Genomic DNA, 11,751 nt, shown 5'->3' with positions numbered 1-11,751 from the left:
CTGCAAACCCCTCAGCTCCATTGGTCCTCTCTCTAACTCCTTCACTGGGGACCCTGTATTCAGTTCGACACGGATCTTCTTTTTGGACTCCTGGACCGTGACCGACCTCGTCTAGGACTCCTAGAGTGCCTTCTATTCCAGACATGTCTATAGCCACCTAGATGGTATCTACCTCCTCCTCCTTGATAATACCCTCTACCCCTTCCTCGGTACCCATAAGGTCGTCTCATTCCTCTATTATTCCTGTAATCTCGACGATAATCTCTAGAATAAATACGATCTCTACTACGATACCTCGAATATGTTCTGGAACGAGACCTGTATCTCTTCTTTCTAGAATGTGATCTTGATCTTGATCTAGAACTAGATTGTGATCTAGACTTGGATCTTGAAGAATGTGATCTAGAATTGGAGCGACCCATTTCTCTTCTCCTTGAGGTTTACGCAGGATCCAGAAGTCAGTGAAGTCTTTAAGATACTGCCAAGATTCTTCTTGTAGAGAATGTTACGGGAAACTAAACTCTTAAATTCAAATTCAAGGAACGGCTCGGGAGTCTCCTTTCTCGCCGCCGATCCGTCACCACACATGAGAGTTGTCAATACCCAACCGTCCCGTCTCCTCGACTTTCTTCTTCCGAAACACGGCTTATTTGTGCTCTCAGAAAACACTTCCACAAAGATTTTACTTCATTGATGCTGGTCTCTTCTTAATCACCACTAACTTCTTAGCTCCAGCTAACCAACATTAATTGTCCTAGTTGTTCCTTCTATTTTTTACCCTAAAGCCAGAGCCACATGCCCAAAGCTTGCTGAGTTCTACTACTTGCAGGAGCTGGAACATGGTCCTATTGTTCTATTACATTGTCACTAGTTTTCTCTTTTCCAACTTCTTTACTGCCTAAACTTAGCTGTCCTGGATCTTGCTCTGAAGATTGACCTTGAACTCAGAGATTGGCATGATGGGTAGGATCTTGCCCCAAAGTCACACTCCCTTAATGTACTATCTCCTAGAACATAGGATTTAGCTCCATTTCACTTCCTGGTGCCTCTTCAATAGTTGAACCATATATATTATATTTTTCCTTTCTAAACTTGCTATGTTTGTTCAAAATGTTCATCAGACTTAACCGGAGAACAAAGTCTCTGGGATTTTTTGAGACTTCCTTTGTCAAAGCAATTAGCATAAATCTCTTTACCTTAGCCTCAGGTTGACTCTTCAGACACATTCTCCACCAAAATACCACAAAAACAGTGTCTATGCCACATTCTGAAATTCTTCTCCTCTGAAACCTCTAGGGCCAAATCTGCACAGTTCAAATTACTCTCGGCAACAAACGCTTCCATATTCCTACTAGGATGGTCCATTAAGCCGTATTTAAAGCATTCCACTAATTTCCAAACCCCAAAATCCCCAAATCCACATTCTTCCAAACACAAACATGGTCAGGTCTATCACAGCAATTGGTCCCTGGTACCAATTTCTGTCTTAGTTAGAGTTTTACTGTTGTGAACAGACACTATAACCAAGATAACTCTTTATAAGGACATTTAATTGGGGCTGCCTTACAGGTTCAGAAGTTCATTCCATTATCATCAAAGCAGGAACATGGTGCAGGAGAAGCTGAGAGTCTACATCTTCATCAGATGGCTGATAACTGGCTTCCAGGCAGCTAAGATGAGGGTCAGAAAGCCCATCGTAACAGTGACACACCTATTCCAACAAGGCCATACCTCCAAATAGTGCCACTCTCTAGGCCAAGCATATTCAAACTATGACAACTAGTAATTGTACAGCTGATAGTTGTTTTTTTTGTTTGTTTGTTCGGTTGGTTGGTTTTTTGAGACAGGGTTTCTCTGTGTAGCCATGGCTGTCCTGGAACTCACTCTGTAGACCAGGCTGGCCTCGAACTCAGAAATCTGCCTGTGTCTGCCTCCCAAATGCTGGGATTAAAGGCGTGCGCCACCACTGCCTGGCCAGCTGATAGTTTTTACTGAATAATTCACTATTATCATCCCAGGAAGCGTTACACTCTCCAGCCATTAAAAAAAATAAAAATAAATAAATAAATAAATAAATAAATAAGGCAAGCCATCCACAAGTTCATGAAATTTTCCATTACTTTGAGCATTATAATGGCGGTTTTTCTGTCTAGTGCTTACAAAATTTAAAAAAAAAAAATCTCTTGGAAATAGCATAATAGAGTGGCAGAGTTGCTTTTAAACATGTAGAAAATGTAGTGTATCATCCCAGTTCTAACCCTTTTGTTCTAATCTTGAAAGTCTCTTATTCTCTCTGGTACTGCCTAGAACCTTAACAGTAAGAGGAAGTTGCACAATTACAAATATTTCATGAAATTAAATGGTCAGTGTTATTAATATTGACTATATATAACATCAAACTTCCCTTCCAAATTATGAAATAATAAACCACTTATGTCTAATCTACTTTTGACATTAGTGTGATTCCAGCAGTATAACACAGTAACTTAGATAAAGTGGGTTAAGTAGAACATAGATTTATTTCTCATGGGCTTTCAGGCTAGGAAAGAAAGAGACCAGACTCTAGTTTGGGTTGATTGTAGTTAGAACTTTCTTCTTTTAATGTACCCTCATACCACAAATATGGACAAACACATTCACAGAGAAACAGAATGGGAGATGGAGACAGAGGGAAGGAGAAGACAGACATGGAAGTGGAGAGAGAAGGGAACAGTTTACTTTGGGTTCTTCCTGGTCCTTTAAGCTTAACTACTTCACAGGAGTTCTATCACCCTATTCAGAGTTAGGGCTTCTATCCTTTTCAAGCTTGCAGTCCATTACACTAGAAGCTCCTTAATGGTCTACTCCTTCCTTCACTTTGTCTTAAGACAAAGTCTATTGTCTTGAGTTTCTCTTAGAGTGTCTGTTTTGTTTACTCTCCTTCCCATGCTGCAAGATTGTTTGTTATCATAACCAAAGGTAATGAACGTAAATACCTCTGATACATCATGCTTACCATCCCTTCCCATTCCCTGTGCTTCGAGTTAGGGAAGTGGATGCTTGCTTTCTTGTCATTCCCCTAAGACAGGAGAAAAACTTTAGTATTCTCTGCAGTTTTCTCCCTTTTATAAATGACATTTCTTCCTGCACTGTGCTCTGCCAAAGTCCCAGAAGCACTTACTAATTCTGAATCCTCTCTTGGGTGATTCTCTGAATTGGAAATTCTGACCTTGAGGCTGTGCTGATAGATCACTTCTTGTGGGCTGTGATTCTGTGACTATGTCGAATTCCAGAGAACAGCATCTTCCCTTTGCTCTGGAAGACTCATTCATCTCAGGGGCCTTGCTTTCGGTTTTCTCATGGGAGCCATTTCATGTGTGTGCACTCTCTAGGCGCTGAATCTGACTAGAAACATATGGCTGATAATATGCACACAGTGTTTCATGTAGAAAAACGCAAGGCAGGCCAGATGAAATGTACGAATCAAGGAGTGACCTCAGTCTGGGAGTTTCTTGATGCACCATGTGTGAGAATAGATTGTAAAGGTAATGTACATCATAGAAATTAAGGTTTATCCTGAGATATAATACAAATTACATGATGGATTATATTATATTATCCTACTTCTATTAAATCTTATTTGACAACTTATTAAGATCAACTAATTAGAAAAAAATCTACTACCATACAAAATAGTCTGTTATTTTTTGGCTTACAGGACAGGAATCTAAATTGTAAGAATGCCAAAATTTTAGGCATGTAAGACAGAGCTAGAATATGCATTTATCACAAGTCATAAAGATAGAATAATTTACTAATTATTTCTAGATAATGGGAAAATATTCCAGCTAGGAAAAGTAGTGACCCTGAGTGATTTCTATTTGGTAGAAAAATAAAACCAATTATTCCAACTGTCATACCTAACATTGGTTAGTTGAAAAACCAATGCAAAGGGTTTGGACAGCATGGGGAATTCTTCTATTCCAAGGCTCACAAACATACATTGAAGACCTTGATAAAGTTATTTTGAAAAGTCTGCACTTTGCTGACTCTGCTCTGGAAGTACACATTTGAGCAGACATGCAATAAATTATGGATTGTTTTAAGGCTTGAAGCAATACAGCACGATGACAGTCACACCAGAAGCCAAGGCCTTGCTGGGCTAATCCTATCCTTGCTGCAGCTCTCTCCTGACCTATAGTACTCCGAGCTGTCACTGTACAATTTTACCTCCATAGCTCATCATCAGTCTCTACAACACTGTGATAGATTTATGAACAGACTCCATATTAAAAAAAAAATTCCCTAAAAAACGAGGGAACACCATTATAATATAAAACCCAAAGAGTTGAGCCATGCTGGGAAAAATCTCAAGAGAAAAACAAAATGAAAAAATAATAAGGAAGAATAAATAACACATTGGTGAGTCCCTGCACATATGCATTGCTACAGCAACAATAAGAGTCTTTAACATCAGTAAAACAATATTTACTAATTTACTCTCACCCTAGAGTTAATGGTTCTATTATACTTTTTTACAATTATCGATTCCACTGTTAAGATATAGATAAGATATATTAATTAATGCAGTCTACGATATTATTTTCTCATGAATTGGGAAAGCCAACACAAATTGATTCAGTTTGATTCTACTCAAACTGAGTAATAGAAAAATTTTAGGTGTGTCACGATATGTATATTCAAGTGAGAGACCTAGAGTAGATCACTAATGGGAGCTCATCACCCATAATTGGTTTTTGCATTTTGTCCACATGAGCTAGTTTGAGGCGACTATTCTGAACCTCACATAACAGTAGATGTTAACAGATGACATTAATAAAAATGTTTCTTAAAAAATATCAGACTAGATGAGTAAAGACACACTTTATTAGACAAACTAATGAGCAATATTGAGTTCCAGTAAAATCAACATGCAAGCAAGTATCTCACTGTAGTTGTGAGTTTAGTGAGAGGTTGAAATGTTATAAACATCACCTGTGTCAGGGTCACATATGTTGCTAAAGCTAAGACCACAATCAATGTCCCAAAATTCATGGAATAAGACTGAGGACATTCGGCACACCCATAAAGTTGAGGTAGTTATACCACATGAAAATGAAATATTGCTGAATAGTTAAAACAGTAGCAGTCCTATTTACATAAAATGAGAAGCAATGGGGATTTACACAGTGTGGGAATAATAACCCTTGCTTCAGCTTTGAGAACAGTAAAACAATGTTACCGACTTTGTTGAGATTTGGGGTAGGATTTATTGAAAAGCACATTGCTATTATTGTCTTCAAGTATCAAAATGCCATTGAAGTAATCACAGTCTTGAAGCAAATGCATCAGTTGGTATTACACTCATGTTTGTCAGGCCTGCTCTCATGTGAAGCCAAATCTATTTTCTGAGAGAAATAAAGACTAGTCCAAAGAAAGTTGGCCTGCCACAGTGGAACAAGAAGAGGTGCTTACTCAGAATAAACAGAAATAGCAGCAGACAGCTGGGAGGGAGGAAATCAGAGACAAGATGACATGATTTTGAGAAAAAAATTATAGTAAAAAAATCTCTGTAAGACTATGTTGCAGAGACTAATGAACAGGATACATGGTTTCCAGCCCCAAAGGACTATAGAACACAAAAGACGTTCTGTCCAGTGTTGTCTACCTCAGAGCATGCACTAGCCAGCCATTCAGCACATTTTGTACTACCAAATTCACACTGCCTGTAATGTAAATGCCATATGAAAACTCAGAGCTGTGCCAAATAGTGCTGGAAAATGACCTCATGGTCTCACGCAATATACTGATGCTGTCTCAGAACAACTAGCCTAATGAAGAAACACAAGACAATTAATCCAGACTTAGTACTCAAATCTCAGCTGTCAAAGGATAGGTCTTGTCAGTGAGGCCCAAGTAAATTTCCAGCTACTTGAACAAATATTACAGTGTTAGCACTAATACACAGTTGGCAACTAGAAGCTAAGAAAATTAAAACTTTGATTCTTTTTCAGCCATGTAAATCAGCAAGTTCATATATATATTTATATATATGTATATATGTGTGTATATGTATCTATAACATGCATATATCATGGAATATATATTATGGAATGTATATTATGAAATATGTGTGTGTGTGTGTGTGTGTGTGTGTGTGTGTGTGTGTGTCTGTATACTCCAAAGCAGTTTATGTGTACGTCTGTACACTGGAACTTGTATACTTGTGTTTGGTTCTGTTCTCAAGGATGAAAGTGCTCATTTAGACTCTTAAGAACATGTTGTGGAAAGAAGATTTCATTTGGTCTAATTTAAATGCAGGGAGAAAGAGGATTAAGTGCACACACTTTTATTTAGCAGGTTCAGCTAGCTTATTTGTGCATCCAACATAATCTCTTAAAAATTACCATAAGCAAAATATAACAGATTGTAAATGGTTGCTCATATTAACTTAGCTAAGTACTTGTAATCTGCCTAAGCATTATTTAACAGAACATAATTGTGAAACGGTATGATACCTCCAGAGTTGGTAAGGCTATTATGTACCTAAATCATAGTTAGCGATCAGAAGACTAAAACAGAGGTACTTAAATGGTAGTTTCTTTACACGGGCTTATAGATTATTTTCCAAATCAAAAAGCACATTTAAAACCACTTCTGAGATGCTGTTCTTCTTATATTATTCCATGTTAGCTGTCCTAAATTTAAAATATATTAAAAATAAAAGAAAAACCATGAAGAATAAGTGCTTCATATCTGAAATGTAAATCACTTTAATTTTTCATTAATTGAATATTGTTGAAAAGAGAAAATTGCTTGTTAGTAGAATCCCAAAACCTCGAATTTAAGTGTTGAGCCAAATTTAAAGGCTGAAAATAAGGATTATGCTATAATGCACAAAACACACAGACTACAGCTTAATGATATTCCAGTATAAAAAGACATAAACTTTCCTAGCCTGGAGGTTGATCTGCTTTACATTGGTGATTGCAGAATACTAGTCTTGATAAAAAGAATTATGATAGAAATTATTTAAAGACAATTGTTTGAGAAGAAGTCATTGCATCTGTCCTATCAAGTGAGTAACATGCACTGTGGTTCAGGGGGAATTTTAATGGAAATGCCCCAAAGCTATGTGAGGAATTCTTGGACTTAATCTTTGCCACCCAGCTGAGCTTGGACCACAGGAGCAAGTCTTACTCTTGTCTGTCCTGTTTGAAGTTATGACTTAGCAGTATTTTCAGAGGTCTGAGTAGTTCAGAGAAAATAGAAGAGGGTTATAGTGTACTCTAAGTAGGGAAATTAATATTGAGAAGAGTCAAACTTTGGGCAAGCAGGACTTCTAATATGAGTATCTCTGTGGTCAAATATGGGTGAAGTGTGCAGACATTTTGGTTAGACAACAAATGCATGCCATTCTCTTTTCTTTTCTTGTAGAATAATCACTACAATCTCTGCTCTTAAATGTTGACCACTTGGAGAGGAGCATCTAGACAGAATTCTCAAGGTAACCAGGGTAACTTGAACCTTGAATGGGAGCTTATCAATTAGTTCATTTTTATTTTTTAAAAAATTAATGGGACATAGAACAATTGGAGGGTGGACAGGGGGTAGGAGAAACAAAATATAGAGTGTAAAAAAATTAATTAATTAATTAATTAAAAAATTAATGGAAACCTATTATATATTTGCTTTCATACTTCAGTCTATAATAGTTTGTGTCCAATATGTGAACCCAAATTATGCCTATATATCAGAACAAATATGTGTGTTCTTTAATGAGAGTGCATTTGGAAGTGAGTGTGTGTTTGGGTGCCAGTGGTCAACCTCAACTGTTATTCCACAAGATCCAAACAAAGAAACTACCTTCAAGTAGACAGGATGGCTAGGCAGTGAATTCATAACTAGAATTAAAAGCATATAACACCATCTCAAGCTTTCTTCTCAACTGGATCTGAGAATCTCAGTACTTTACTGAATGAGCTATCTCTTCATATTTCATGAGAAATGCCTTAATACAAAATTGATTCCATAATTATATCTTGCGCATTTCACCTTGAAAGCCATGACTATTGGCCAGCATTCCACGACTGTAAAAAGTACAAGATAATGAACTAAAGAGAAGAAGGCTTATTTGACCTCTTGTTTTCAGAGGTCTCAGTGTTTGGTGGCTTGAACATATGACAGTATTGTACATAATATCAGTAATAAATGGCAGAGGCCTGTTGCTTTCTTTCTCAAAAGGAAAAAAGTAGTATGTGAAGGAAGCAGGTTCATAATATTTCTTGCAGTAACCTCATTTCTTCCCACTGGGCCCACTTCTTAAAGGTTCCATTATGTGCTAGTAGCCTTCAGACTGGGGATGAAGTCTTGAATATTACCCATAGGAGACACTTCATACCCAAACTATAACAATATAGCCATGCCCTGAACTTAAAAATACAAACAAATGCGTTAATTATGTCCCAAGTACTAAACTTAATAGCACAATTACCAGGGATCACACTACAGTGAAATGGAATGGCAAGTATTTAATAAAACAACAACAATAACAACAGAAACAAAATCAGAAGAAAACAAAACAAAAACAAACAACAAAAAATCCCTTATATTCTAATTTCTACTTTATTCCAGATTTATGATTAGTATCTGACAAATGTAAATAGCAGAAATTAAATTCTAATAAATATCTGGGTTTGTACTGATGCACCAGGCTTTTCATTATAAATGATGTTCCATCTATAAATGCATCCCCCTGACCCTGGAGAACTTCATATAACCAACCACTAATGCATTGCCTTCTCTTTTTCTGACTTTTTAAATCCTTTTTTAATTTTTTTTTAATTCATCAATCTACTGAAGGGAAGGTTGTTTTTTTGTTTTGTTTTGTTTTAGTTGGTTATTGGTTTGGTTTTTCCTTTTTTGAAAATAGATTCTTTCCACTCACAATTTATGATAAAAGTCCTGGAGGGATTAGGGATACAATAGATAAGTGAAATTGAAAAATAACAATAACAAATGATTGTTGATAACTGTTACTTTGTTGGTGGTCTTGGTGTGTGTGAGAGTGTGCATGTGCATGTGTGCACACTCACGAGTGCATTCATATGTGTGTTTCCCTTTTTTTATTTTGTTAGTGTAAGATTATTTGTTTCTTTTGTTTTTATGGGAGTTGTTAACCTCTTTAGGTGCCTTTTAGCATCTTCTCTAGTTCTGGACTTGTATATAGATAGTGTTTAAATTTAACTTTATCATGAACTATCTTAATTCTCCATCTCTGCTGGGCTGCCATCTCTGGTTTCTTAGAGTGTATAGCTCCATGACCTTCTGCCTTTTTGAGAAGGTGGATGTAATTAAGACTGGAGTGCCTTTAAAGGGTACTTGGTCTTTTCCCCTTGCAACCTCCAATATCTTATTTTTGTTCTGTGTGTTTGGTGCTGTCTTTATTCAGTATGTATAGTGGTTTGATTGTTATGTGCTGATAGGTCTTCCTTTTCTGGCCCACTGTATGTGGTGTTCTGTAAGATTCTTGTACCTTTTTAACATTTTCTTTGATCAATATACTCTTATTTCTTCTATCTTTTCTTCAACCATGAGATTCTCTCTTCTCTTGTATTCTGTTAGTGAAGTTTTCTTCTGTGGTTCCTTTTTGAATATCTAAATTTCTTGTTTCCAAAATGCCTTCCATTTGCCTTTTCTTTATTAATTCTATTTCTGTTTTCATGTGTTGAACAGTTTTATTTGTTTCCTACAACAGTTTGTGTTTTCTGGGCTTTCTGTAACTGATTTTGTTCATTTCCTTGCACTGTTTGTTTGGGTTTTCCTGGATTTCTATTTATTCATTTTGTCGTTAAGAACCTCAATCACCTTCATATAGTTGGCTTTAAGAGTCTTTTCTTGTGCTTTAGCTATGTTGGAATATCGAGGACCTCCTGTGATAGGAAAGCTGGCCTCTAGTAGACACACGTTGTCTTGGCTATTACTGATTGTGATTTCACCTTAGTTTCTAGTTATCCGAGTTTGAGATGATTACAGGTTGAGGTGCTGGTTTCTGGATTTGCCTTCATTGGGAGGGTGTTTTCTTCCTTGGTTTCTTTTCCTCTATTGATTCTTGGTCAGTGTGATGGCTGTGTGTTGCCTGTTTTCCTGGCTTGCTCAGCTTTTGTGTTCACAGAGAATGACTGTTGGTGTTGGAGGCTGAGATGATAGGATGAGTTGGGAAAAGGAAGGTTCCAGGAGAAGATTTTTGTGATCCAGTGGAGATGGGCTCAGAAAGAAAAGGGAGATCACTGTAGAGTACTGCTACAGAGCTGGGGTTGAAACTGGGAGTTGATCTCAAGAACAGTCAAACAGGGGCAGCCTTCAGCCTGCTTGCTGCCCTGCGAGGAGAGGCCCTTGGGTTAGTAGGGGTTGCCTGCTGTGGTTGGGGGTCTTGAACAAAGCAACAAGTGAGGGGAGGAATGAATGTCAGAAGTGTGAAGATCGGTGGGATCCAGAGGATATGGGAGCAGGAAGGCTGCCCAGGGTGTTCTGTGGCTGGGGATGAGGCTGGGGCGCTGCCTCTGAAGAACAGACAGAGAAAAGATCTAAGGGCAGCCTACCTGAGTTTCTGGCAGTTTTGGCCTGTGGGTTAGTAGGAATGCCTGCTCGAGTTGGGGGCTGGGAATAAGTAACAAGTGGGGAGAGGGAAGTTAGACAGGGAAGATCTGTGAGATCCACAGGAGGTGGAAGCATGGTAAGGAAGGCAGCCACTAGTGTTTGTAGGCAGCCTACCTGGTTTTCTGTCAGGCATGGCCTGGAGTCAAATCCTACTGGATTTGAGGGCTAGGGAAGAGAACCAGTTGGAGGAGGGACGTTAAAAGAGGAATGAAGATCTGTAGAATCCATGGGAGAAAGAGCAGAGGGGTAGGGGAGATTTCAAAGTGTGTTCTGTTGCAAAACTGGAATGAAATTAAAGAATTGGCTCTAGAACTCAGAGAAGAGAATGTCTGCCGGCAATCTACCTGGTTTCTTGCAAGTGTAGCCTCTAGGTTAGCTTGGAGGTGTCTGCTGAAGATAGAGGCTATTTTCTTGTTCTGTTACATGGTTTTGTTCCAAGTGAACATCTGCATATTTCATTCATCTGGTTTTATTGTTTCTTCGCTTCCCTACCACATGACCATGTATGGTCTTCACTAATGGATAAATTTCATAAGAACTGGGCTTTTCCTTCCTAGCCTGCTTTATTCTATTGCTGATTCAGCAGAAACCTTCCCAGTGAAACACTTCTGTGAAGACAGTATTTCTGTAATGTCTGGTGATCTTTATGAACATTTTCACCTTTATCCAATTTCCACTCCTACTCCACAGACATCTCAACATAACACAATATCTCCTTGTACTACCTGAAACATTAAGGGCACCTAGAGTAAGACTTCACCAGTGTATCAACAGAGATTTTTTTTTTTTTACTCTGTTCTCTCATAATTACACTAATTTTTTTTTTTTTTTTTTTTTTTTTTTTTTTTACAATTTTCGAGTCTGTTAGATTTCACCACAACACTTTCTGAAAGGAAAAGCAAAAGACTTATAACATAGAGACCGAGTCAGAAGAGGTGGAGTAGGGACAAAAACTTCATCTCTACCATCTAAAGATTCATATCACCCTCTTGTGGTAGAGGTAATCCTAACAACCCTGAGCCACTCTGAAATTAACCAGAGGCCCTCTCTGTACCACCTGTCTATCATGGTTAACCCAGCAGAGCCCAGCTAGTTAGGGGGCAGGAAGCCAAT

The 11,751-nt window shown here is 37.9% G+C and overlaps 1 pseudogene across 1 annotated transcript in view; it reads right to left on the bottom strand.

The window, feature by feature from the left end:
* Positions 1–588, bottom strand: part of LOC116076549 — a 3,323-nt pseudogene extending 2,735 nt beyond the window's left edge. The window contains exon 1 of the transcript XR_004112976.1: positions 445–588. The product of XR_004112976.1 is annotated as a bcl-2-associated transcription factor 1 pseudogene (transcript). The remainder of the gene's footprint in view (positions 1–444) is intronic.
* Between the last annotated feature and the right edge of the window lie 11,163 nt (positions 589–11,751).

The sequence above is a fragment of the Mastomys coucha genome, unplaced genomic scaffold (genome assembly GCF_008632895.1).
Source record: "Mastomys coucha isolate ucsf_1 unplaced genomic scaffold, UCSF_Mcou_1 pScaffold4, whole genome shotgun sequence".
Taxonomy (NCBI): domain Eukaryota; kingdom Metazoa; phylum Chordata; class Mammalia; order Rodentia; family Muridae; genus Mastomys; species Mastomys coucha.
Note: the sequence above shows the minus strand (reverse complement) of the source record. Positions and strands in the feature narration are given on the sequence as shown.